The sequence below is a fragment of the Gossypium hirsutum genome, chromosome A11 (genome assembly GCF_007990345.1).
Source record: "Gossypium hirsutum isolate 1008001.06 chromosome A11, Gossypium_hirsutum_v2.1, whole genome shotgun sequence".
Classification (NCBI taxonomy): Eukaryota; Viridiplantae; Streptophyta; class Magnoliopsida; order Malvales; family Malvaceae; genus Gossypium; species Gossypium hirsutum.
The window spans coordinates 115,672,477-115,684,597 of NC_053434.1; the positions used below are offsets into that span (position 1 = coordinate 115,672,477).

General features: G+C 40.0%; 1 pseudogene; it reads left to right on the plus strand.

Moving 5' to 3' along the window:
- Positions 1-11,668, plus strand: part of LOC107956399 (metal transporter Nramp5-like) — a 62,468-nt pseudogene extending 50,800 nt beyond the window's left edge.
- Positions 11,669-12,121: the final 453 nt, after the last annotated feature.

A 12,121-nucleotide genomic window follows, 5' to 3' on the forward strand; every position in this document is an offset into this window, starting at 1 on the left:
ACCCGTTTTACACCAAAACGACGCCGTTTTGGGTGTTGAGTGTTTGCACCAAAACGACGGCATACCAGGGGCCTTTAAAAGTCACAATTTTTTTTTTGAAATTTCATTTCTGCTGAGTTGAGGGAAAAAAAGAGAGAGAGATGGGGGGTTTTCTCTCTGGAGAAAATCCAGACCTGGCCAGGGGGTCCGGCCATTGCCCCGCCGTGCGCCGCCTTCGCCGGCCACCGCATGCTGTGGCCGAAATTCAAAAAAGGTATCCTTTTTTATTTTATTTTTATATTTTTTTATGGTTTATATACGTATGAACTTGATTAAATAGATTCAAAAATAAATAAATAAATAATGGGGTAAAATCACCTTTGGCCTTTCGATTTTGATTCTTGGTATTTTGGTTTCCGATTTGGGATATTCTCCTGCTTTAGGTATTGTTAAAATCTATGTTTTGTGTTTAAGTCTATTGATATAAAAAAAGTCGAAACTACAATGGCCTTCGATTTTGCTCTTTATAGCCCTTTTACATGACTTTTATATTTTTTATTGTCTTTTCTTCATCTACTTTGCAGGTGAACGGCGGTGGAGACAGGTGCCACTTGCACTGACAATGTGATTGGGGCGGTTGGAGTCGTTTGAAATTTTGCTGTTTTTTTTGTTATGGTTTGGGCAACATTGTTTTGGGCCTAGTGGGTTTAGGGTTTGATTTGTTTGGGCTGGGGCTATAATGGGTTTTGGGCAGGTAGATTTGGTTTAATTTGGGTTTTGGGAGTTGGGCTGTGAGGTTATATTGGGCTCGGGCAAGGATTGGGTTGTACAACTGCCCCTCTTTGCTTGTCGTCGTGTAACAAGAACAGAGCAAAGACTTTCGAAAGACCAATCTTGTCCGGTCTTGAGTCTTCACTTCTTTGGTGCTCCTCTTCCTCTTGTAACATCGTTCAGCCTAGTGCATCTTGTTGTTTTAATCCGCTCCACTACAACTTTAGTGAGATAGGGTTTATTTTGATCCGCTCTGCTGCAACTTCAGAGAGATAAGATCTGTTTATTCATAGCTTCAATCTGCTCCACTGCTACTTCAGGGAAATAAGATTTGCTATCTTCAGTCTGCTCTACTGCAGCCTCAAGGAGATAAGACATGTGACTTCAATCTACTTTGCTGAAACTTCAAGGAGATCTTCTGTGGCTTCGAGCCACTCCAACGCCATTTCAAAGAGAAGAGATTTGTAATTTCCAGCCTGTTACCCTACTACTTAGGGGGTTAAGGCCCATGCGTCGTTGATCTGCTCTACTACTGCTTAGGGAGACAAAGACTTGTAACTTCAATCTACTCCGCTGAAACTTCAAGAAGATCTGCTGTGGCTTCGAGCCTCTCCAGTGCCATTTCAGAGAGAATGGATTCATAGCTTCGATCTGTTTCCCTACTGCTTAGGGTAATGAGATCTACAAATCTTCAGCCTGTTACCCTACTGCTTAGGGGGTTAAGGCTTGTCACCTTTGATCTGTTTCCCTACTGCTTAGGGGGTTAAGATCTGTGAATTCAACCGGTTACCCTACTGCTTAGGGGTTTAAGGTCTGTAAATTCAGCTTACTACCCTACTGCTTAGGGGTTAAAGCCCATCACCTTTGATCTGTTTCCCTACTGCTTAGGGAGTTAAGATTTGCAATTCAGTCTGTTACCCTACTGCTTAGGGGTTTAAGACCCTTCATCTTCGATCTGTTTCCCTACTGCTTAGGGGGTTAAGATCTGTAAATTCAGCCTGTTACCCTACTGCTTAGGGAGATAAGGCTTGTGAATTCACCGATTCTACTGCACCGTCCTCTTAGGAACATGATCTGTAAAACCAGTTTCATGCATCTATGTTTATGCCAAATAATTAGGATGCTATGATTGAAATGAATCAAATGCTCTTAACTAAATGTGATGCTTAGGATGCTGTGATCGAAATGAATCAAATGATCCTAACTAGATGTGTTACGGATGATCTATGAATGCACAAGTGTAGCATGTTGTGAGAATGAATCCCTTTTTTTAATGTACGGGTTGTCATTTCTATTTGTTCATTAAGGTTCGATCATTAAAATGGTGCCCCGTCTTCTTGTTCAGCTTAGATCTTTGAACAGAAAACCCGCAGAGGTAGTCTCAATTTAAACTCTTTCTTCTCAAATGTTTCCAATCTTTAAGTTTTGTTAATTCTAAATAATAGCCTTGTTTTAGGTTCCTGTACTATTTAGAGACTTTCAGAGTTATATGCAGAACTCTTTTTGCGAAAATGACTTTAGTTCATTAATCATCATTTCAATGCACAATGCTTGAAAAAGATCATAACGATGACAGAGCTGAAATTTGTCAGAAACAAAATTTGAAGGGAGTAGATTAATCATGGACAACAAATATTGCTGGAATACAAAATGAATAAGAAGAAAATAGGCGCCCTAGATATAGTAGCATGAGCTTCTCCGTACGAACTTCTTGAGGATTCCCTTTTTAAGCTCAATATGTGTTTAAGAGGGTACTCTTGTAGATGCCCCAAGATGTAACATCTCTCCTCCTTGTTAATTTAGGTATCGTAGGACTGCCGGATGCCCTACCTTTAATCAAAATTTGAATCACCCTTCATGGGTTTTCAATTCAAAATCCCTTTGGTCTCAAGGTGCCTTTTGCGAGTTTTCACCTTGACCTCTCCATTTTTTTTAGGCGAAGTATTTTTTAACCGAATCTGAATTCATGGGATTAGGTAAAGTTCTACCGTCCATTTCAGCCAATATCAATGCTCTTCTAGAAAAGGCTTTCTTCACCACATAAGGTCCTTCCCAATTCAACATCCATTTTTCTCTGAAATCCTTTTGTATAGGCAGGATCTTTTTCAACAATAGGTCTCCCTCGTGGAATTCTCTAGAACAAACCTTTTTGTTGTAAGCTCACATCATTCGCTTTCGGTACATCTGACCATGACGGATAGCCCTTAGCCTCTTTTCTTCAATCAAATTCAACTGATCGTATCGGGACTGGATCCATTCTGCTTTGTCCAACTTTACTTCTGACAAAACTCTAAGGGAAGGAATCTCAACCTCGATAGGTAGAACTGCCTCCTTCCATAGACCAATGAGAAAGGCGTTGCCCCGGTGGAAGTCCTGACAGACGTTCGATAAGCAAAGAGGGCAAATAGTAGCTTTTCATGCCAGTCTTTATAAGTCTCAGTCATTTTTCCCACAATCTTTTTGTTTTTCTTATTGGCTGCTTCGACTGTACCGTTCATTTTTGGGCGATACAGTGACGAGTTGTGGTGTCTAATCTTGAACTACCTACAAACCTCTGCTATTGTACTGTTGTTCAAATTCAATGCATTGTCAGATATGATCCTTTCTGGCATTCAATATCGACAAATGATTTCCTTTTTTAGGAATTTGCTAACTTCCGATTTAGTTACATTGACATATGAAGCGGCCTCTACCCACTTGGTGAAATAATCGATGACCACAAAGAAGAAACGATGCCCATTTGAAGCTTTTGGTGAAATTGGCCCAATCACATGCCCCACATCGAGAAAGGCCATGGAGAAGTCATAACATGCAGAGGTGAATGAGGCACATTAATCTTGTCTCCATAGATTTGGCACTTATGGCATCTTTTGGCGTAGTTAATACAGTCTCCTTCCATGGTGGACCAATAATAACCAAACCTCATAATTTGCCTGGCCATTGTAAAGCCATTAGCATGCGTCCCACAGATGCCCTCATGGACTTCTTCCAAAATTTTCTTAGCCTCGATAGCGTCTACACATCTTAACAGTACCTGATCCTTCCTTCTCTTGTATAGGATCTCCCCGTCCAAGACGTAGTCATTGGCCAGTCTTCTCAACGTTCTTTTGTCATTCTCAGTAGCTTGGTCGGGGTACTCACGATTCTTCACATACCGCAGGATATCGTGGTACCAAGGGTGATCATCATTTTATTATTCTTCTTCAAGGTTGTAACAATGAGTCGGAGCCTCATAAATGCTCATTTAGATTGGTTTCACATCTTCTTGCTTATTCACCTTGATCATAGAAGCTAAAGTTGCCAGGGCATCAGCCATCTGATTTTCTTCTCGCAGGAGGTAGCAGAAGACAATCTCATCAAACTCTCTAATTAATTCAAGCATCAGCCTTCGATAATTGATCAACTTGGGGTCTCTCGTCTCCCATTCACCTTTGAGTTGATAAATCACTAGCGCAGAATCCCCATATACCTCTAACACCTTGATTTTACGTTCTATGGCCGTGCATATTCCCATGATGCATGCTTCGTATTCTGCCATATTGTTCGTGCTGTCGAAATCCAATTTACTAGTGCAGGGATAATGATCTCCGTTCGGGGATACCAGGACGGCCCCGATTTCATTACCCACAACATTTGATGCTCCGTCAAAGTTTAGCTTCCAAGGATGACCTTCTTGAGGGTCTTCTTCAGTGGTTGCTATGTACATTAGATCTTCATTTGGGAAGTCAAAGTTCAGAGGCTCGTAGTCCTCTAGGGCTCTACTAGCTAGAAAATCTGCTATTGCACTCCCTTTTACAACTTTCTAGTTTACGTAGACAATATCAAATTCGGAGAGTAGAATTTGCCATCGGGCCATTCTTCCGTTTAAAGCAGCTGACTCCATCAAGTACTTCAGAGGATCCAGTTTAGAAATCAGACAGGTTGTGTGATACAACATGTATTGTTTCAGTCTTTGGGTTGTCTAGATTAAAACACAACACAACTTTTCAATGAACGAGTATCTCGTCTCACACTCAGTAAACTTTTTACTGATGTAATATATCGCTCTTTCTTTCCTTCCTGATTCATCGTGTTGGCCAAGCACGCATCCCATAGAATTTTCAAATACCGCCAAATATAGTATCAATGGCTTATCTAGACTAGGTGGTGTCAACATTGGGGAATTAGACAAATATTGCTTAACTTTGTCGAAAGCCTTCCGGTATTCCTCGTCCCAAACACCAGGGTTGTATTTCTTAAGGAGACGGAATATAGGATCACATTTCTTAGTTAGTTGTGAAATGAACCGAGCGATGTAATTTAATCTTCCTAAGAATTCTCGAACTTCTTTTTGAGTACGCGGTGGAGGTAACTCTTGTATGGCTTTGACTTTATCTGGGTCGATCTCAATCCCTTTTTCGCTGACTACGAATCCTAGTAGCTTTCCTGACCTGGCCCCGAAGGTACATTTTGCTGGATTAAGTTTCAGTTGAAATTTCCTAAATCTCAGAAACAATTTCCTCAAGACTTGCACATGCTCCTCTTCTGTCCAAGATTTGGCGATCATGTCGTTAACATAGACTTCAATTTCTTTGTGCATCATATCATGGAACAAGGTTACCATGGCTCTCTGATACGTTGCTCCCGCATTTTTCAGTCCAAACGGCATCACCTTATAGCAAAATGTTCCCCACATGGTCACAAATGTGGTCTTATTCATGTCTTCAGGATGCATCTTTATCTGATTTTACCCTGAGAAACCATCCATAAAGGAGAAAAGTGAGTAACTTGTCGTATTGTCCACTAAGGTGTCGATATGAGGTAACGGGAAATTATCCTTCAGGCTGGCTCTGTTCAGATCCCTGTAGTCCACACACATTCGTACTTTTCCATCTTTCTTAGGGACGGGGACAATATTGGCTACCCATTCTGAGTACTTAACCACTTGTAAGAAACCAGCATCGAATTACTTCTTGACCTCCTCTTTCATTTTCAACAAAACATCGAGCCTCATCCTTCAAATCTTTTATTGAACTGGCTTGCATTCCTCTTTGATGGGGAGCCTATATACCACAATGTCAGTACTTAGCCTAGGCATATCTTGATATGACCATGCAAAGACATCCTTAAACTCTTGGAGTAACTCAATAAGGTCCCGCTTGGTCTCTATGGTAATGTAGGCTCCGATCTTTACTTCCTTCTTTTCTAGCTCATCTCCCAAGTTCACGACTTCTATTGTCTCTTTGTGGGGTAGAATCTGTTTCTCCTCGTGTTCTACCATATTTAACAACTCAGGGGATAAGTTACAGTCTCCGTCATCCTCAAAGTCCTGAGATCCCTCTAGACATGTATCTCGCTCAAAAGGAGACTCTGAGTTAGTAACAACGTCACTCATATCGTTGATATCTGGAGACCTGTTGTAGGTGTGAAGGAAGATACAAAGAACAAAAGAATCTAAGAACAATGATATGTATGGTATGACTATGAATGAAAGAATAAAAGAATATTTGCACGGAATAAGACAAAAGGATGTATTTCATTGAAATAACGATTTTGAACATAAGCCTATTTCACAAAAGGACACTTATTACTCCAAGGCCTAAAGCAATAGGTGTGTTTTGGACATTACTCAGTTAGTTCTAAAGACTACAGGAATCTCTTTCGTAGTCCAATTATTCAGAACACTTCCCGGCTCATAGGGGCGAATGCTCGACAAATACTTTACTCCAGTTCCTTCTTCATATGTGGCGTTGATGTCCAAATTTTCCATCATTCCTTCCATGATTTCCTTTCCCAATGTCTTCCGTTCGGGGTGAATGATTCCTCCAGACACAAAAGTCATGATTCCTCCAGACATAAAAGTCTTTGAAATATGGGGGAAGATCATCGGTTCCCATTTGATTTCTCCCCCGCTCAATCGCGCTTTCTTTCTCTCTTGCTTCTTCTCAAGTTCCTTCTTTCTTTGTTTCGTGCCCTGTTTAAATCCTAACCCAAAACGGTCTTGTTTGTCCTTCATCATTGGTACATTAATCCTTCCCTGGAGGTATCTCTCGAGTCCTCTTCCGGGTAGGGCCCCTTTTTCAACAGTTAGCCGTAGTCCCATTCTTGTAGTCTCAGATAACCTGGGCATTGGAATCCTATTTCCTTCGGTGATGAATGTCGCATTCACAAACTCTAAAGACAGAAAAGAGCATTCGATTGCTTCATCATTTGCCTCTAGATATGGGGCATCACTGGTTATTACTGCGATGATGTCCTCTTCAGTATTGATCGTTACTAGCCGACCTTCAACCACTAATTTCAACTTTTGGTGCAGCGATGAAGGGACTACCCCTGCTGAGTGTATCCATGGCCTCCCTAATAGGCAATTATATGAAGGCTTAATGTCCATGACCAGGAAATCTACCTCGTACGTGCTCGGTCCGATTAAGAGAGGTATTTCAATTCTCCCCATTACCTTCCTTTCCGTGCCATCAAATGCTCTCACTACATTTTGGCATGTCTTCATATGGGAACTATCCACTGGCAACCTACTCAGCGTAGATAGGGGTAGGATATTTAGTGCAGACCCATTGTCAATCAATACCCCCGGTAATGTGTACCCTTTACAGCGAGTCATGATGTGCAAAGCTTTAGTCGATCCTTGCCCTCCTAGCGGTACTTCATCGTCATTGAAGAATATAAAGTTGTCGGCACTTATATTGTTGACTAAGTGGTCCAGTTTTTTCTCAGAGATATCGTTAGCAACATAAGTTTCATTTAGCACCTTCATCAACGCGCTATGATGGGTTTCAGAGCTTAAGAGTAAGGCCAGCACCGATATACGAGCTGGCTGCTTGTGCAACTATTCTACACACTATATTCGCTGTGCTTTAAAAATTTTAAGAATTCCTTTGCTTCTTTTTCAGTCATTGATTCATTAACAGTTGGTTCAAGTCTCGCCGGCTTCTCTTTATTTTGCTCAATTGCCAATGATTTTCCTTTAACCTGCTTGACTTTTGTGTTTGGGGTATAACGCCTTCCACTGCACATATAAAAACCCTCGTCTTGACCTTCCTCTGATGTATTAATCGAGATCTCCTCTCATGGGATTGTCACATTGCAGCTATAGTTCCATAGTACCCTTTTGCTATCTTTATAAGGGAAAGCAACGGGCTTCTGGCTTACGACTTTTGGCGTAACTTGTGCTCCAGCTTCATTCATTCTCGGAAGCGATATGATAACCACTGGGTGGTTGAATTTGTAAACATCCTTCATCGACCCCTTTTCGGAGGCACACACATCTGTTCCTTCTGGGCTCCCGACATATTTAAAGAATTCCAGTTCTTTATTATCCATCAATCTTGGTAACAAAGCCCTGAATTCGCTGCATTTCTGTATCTACTTTGCATGACTTTTATATTTTTTATTGTCTTTTCTTCATCTACTTTACAAGTGAACGGCTGTGGAGGCAGGTGCCACTTGCACTGACGATGTGATTGGGGCGGTTGGAGTCAGAAGACCCTAGGTGCGCCGCACCTAGGGTTTGAAATTTTACTATTTTTTTTGTTATGGTTTGGGCCACATTATTTTGGGCCTAGTGGGTTTAGGGTTTGATTTGTTTGGGCTTGGGCTGTAATGGGCTTTGGGCAGGTATATTTGGTTTAATTTGGGTTTTGGGTAGTTGGGCTGTGAGGTTATATTGGGCCCGGGCAAGGATTGGGTTGTACAATATCTATTTTGTGTTAATGGAAAAAGGTGAGGAAGTTGGAAATGTTGATAGCAGTGCTGGTGTTTGTGAAGGCTGGATGTTTCTTTAGGGAAATGAGTTACGTAAAGTCCCCAGCATCTGGTGTCATTAAGGGCATGTTTGTGCCTATGCTTGCCGACCAAGGTGCCATTGCTCTCTTGGGTGCCCTATTTATGTCAGAAGCAATGATTATTTTTATATTTGTTTCTCTAAACATCGCCTTACTTTAAACACCTACACAGTAACAATTTGTTGTCAATGTGAACAGACACAATTTGTTTCTCCATTCAACGCTGGTGCTTCCGGATAAGTACCCAACCCCGTTCATGGGGTCAACGTAAGTCCAAATATGCAAATTAAACAACAATCTAGTAATTGCAATGCTTAATTTAGTTTTGATCTCTTCTTCTTTTTTTCCCTAACCACTAAGCCTTTGGTGTACGTTGTCTATATTGTGATCATCAGGATGCATGTAGATATTTCTTGATAGAGAGTAGCTTTGCCTTGTTGGTGGCATTTTCTATCAACGTTGCAGTTGTCTCAATTTCGGGCGCCGTCTACTTCACCGATAATCTCTCCAGCGAAGACCACCATCATTGCAACGATCTCAACCTCAACTATGCTTCTTTTCTTCTTCAGGTCCCAATTTACTACCTCATTAATATTCATTACCCTAAACCAAAAATATATATATGAAATTTAAAGGTTAAAAATATTGCTAATTAACAATCCCAAAATCTATGATTTTTGGCCGTTGCAGACTGTTTTTGGAAAATCAAGCTCAACCCTTTTTGCCATTGCACTTCTTGCCTCGGGGCAAAGCTCTACCATCACAAGCACCTATGCAGGACAATTTATCACGGGGTTTTGCTCAAACAAAATATTTATATTTAGGATCACCTTAATTAGTAGTTATTAACTAGTCTTCGTTAATATGTTGCCTTTCATTTATGTCAAGGTTTTTTTTAATCTTAAAATGAAAAAATGGGCCAGCCGACTAATTATCACTGCATCCATAGGAAAATATCCAACATTGATTTATTGATATTACAATCATTATTAATTTTATGATTTTGATCTATTTAAAATACCATGACAATTCTGTGATTTATTTGAGGTAAAGTGATTGTAGTTTCGATGATTGATTTTGTAGATGATTCTTTCATTTGAGCTATCATTTGCTTTGATCCCACTTTGTAAATTCAGTAGCAGCTCAACCAAGCTGGAACCATATACTAACTCCAAAATCGTAAGTAATCAGCTCAACCAAGCTTTTTAACGAACTAATATTATTACAAAAAATATTGACGTGGCGTATTAGACAATGAGGGATGAACTTGAAGTTCCAAGGTCTCAAACGTTGTATTATGGGTGCTTGTAGATCATTATGATTTTATGGATTTTAGGGATTGGAATCATAGACATCAACGTCTATTACTTGAGGATGGCCTTCTTAGATTAGTTGATTCACAATGATTTGCCGAAAATGGGGAATGTGTTTATAAGAATTAGTGTTTTCTCTAATGGCGGTCTACGTGTTGGTGCAAGAGGCAACAACAAAAGAGAGAACAAGAGTACAGAACATGAAGCAAGGTGCAAGAAGCATTTTTACTTGCTCACAAATGTGCAGCAAGGGAACTAATGGCTGATAGCTCATTCAGCTCATTCATTCAACTAGAAAAAACATACATTTATAGTCAAATACATCACCAAATAGTCAACTAACCCCACTAATCAGCATTGGGACTATTAAAACATTGCTTGTACACATAAACAAGCCACCTAAACTAGTCATTCAACACCTAATGCATCAAGTTGTCATCAACTTGTCCATTTTAAACTAGATTAATTAGAATGAAACTAAAGAGAAACCTTGCTGTTACAGCAAGCATATGTGCTGCAGCATGTCATCAAGCTACATGCACTTCAACCACAAAATGTAACAGCAGCATGGTTGGCCAATTTCCAATACTCCTCCTTGGACTCCATGCTGCAAATACCAGTCATTCATCAAGTTTTTTGAACTTGGCAGCTCTTAGATGCTTTGATTCAAGCTGATCAATTCATTTTCTTCTTGCACAAACAGTTCGTGAGTATAGTTGCTTGCCTTCATTCTGCCATTTTGGCTTGCAATTCGACAGGCTCACACTTTGCTTACTGTCTTCAAGAGGCTTGCAACTATACAACACGCATTGAGCTTCCACATGTTGCTGAGCTCACACCTTTGACAGACTCACATCTTTGCATATTGTCTTCAACAGGTGTCTTCATCAGGCTCGCACTTTGCTAAGCTTGCAGCTTTGACATCTTGCTAAGCTTGCACATTTGGAAAGCTCACACCTTTCCTTTAAACTCCTCCTTCACCTTATTCAAGCTAGTTTGGGGATCTTATAAGTTTGAGCCGATATTATCTTCTCTACAAGCAGTCCTTAATGACTTGCTTGTGCTTTAACAGCTTCTTTCTTTTCAACAAGCAGGGGAAGCAAAATCAATGGTCCCGTAAGACATAGGCTCATGATACCAATTGTTGGTGCAAGAGGCAGCAACAAAAGAGAGAACAAGAGCACAGAACATGAAGCAAGGTGCAAGAAGCATTTTTACTTGCTCACAAATGTGCAGCAAGGGAGCTAATGGCTGATAGCTCATTCAGCTCATTCATTCAACTAGAAAAAACATACATTTATAGTCAAATACATCACCAAATAGTCAACTAACCCCACTAATCAGCATTGGGACTATTAAAACATTGCTTGTACACATAAACAAGCCACCTAAACTAGTCATTCAACACCTAATGCATCAAGTTGTCATCAACTTGTCCATTTTAAACTAGATTAATTAGAATGAAACTAAAGAGAAACCTTGCTGTTACAGCAAGCATATGTGCTGCAGCATGTCATCAAGCTGCATGCACTTCAACCACAAAATGTAACAGCAGCATGGTTGGCCAATTTCCAATACTACGTTTTGGCAATCATCTATCTAACCTTCAGAAAAGACACAATCGTGAAAAATATTGAACTTGAAAAGAATGTCGGCAGCCCAAAGCCGGATGGAAAGTGGGCTTGCCAAACCCAGCACAAATCATATGTTGCCATCACAAAACCTGTAGTTTTGAAGGAGTTGGATATTAGGGGGAAAAAATTAGGAAGTCTCTCATGGGATGTAAAATTTGGCGAGTCTCAAGCACTTGAATCTGTACGAAACTAAGAAGCTTAATGAGATTACAACTGAGATGATATGTACACAATTAACAATATTATTCATATACATAAATATATAAAAATTTAGAAAACAAATGATTCAAATTAAAACTAAAAATTGCTTTAATTTAATCCTACTAATTTTGTATTATTATTAATTTTCATTTTAACATGGGAAGCCACGGCAAGGGAGGTTAGCAATTGCTAAAAAAAGGAAGTAGTAAAATTCTCCCAGTTAGCCCGTCTCCACCGTCCTTTTCCCTCCACCTTCAGCTCCTGTTAATTACTAGTAACAGAGGGTAAAACAGTAGAAAAAACATAGACAATTTTGTAAAAAATCCATAACAATATCTCCCCTAAGTCCTTAACAGCCCCCTTACGTATAATACACATTCTTTACATTATCAACAGTTACGCAGTCTTTTTGTTGGATGGAATCCACAGTTTCTTCTATAATCTA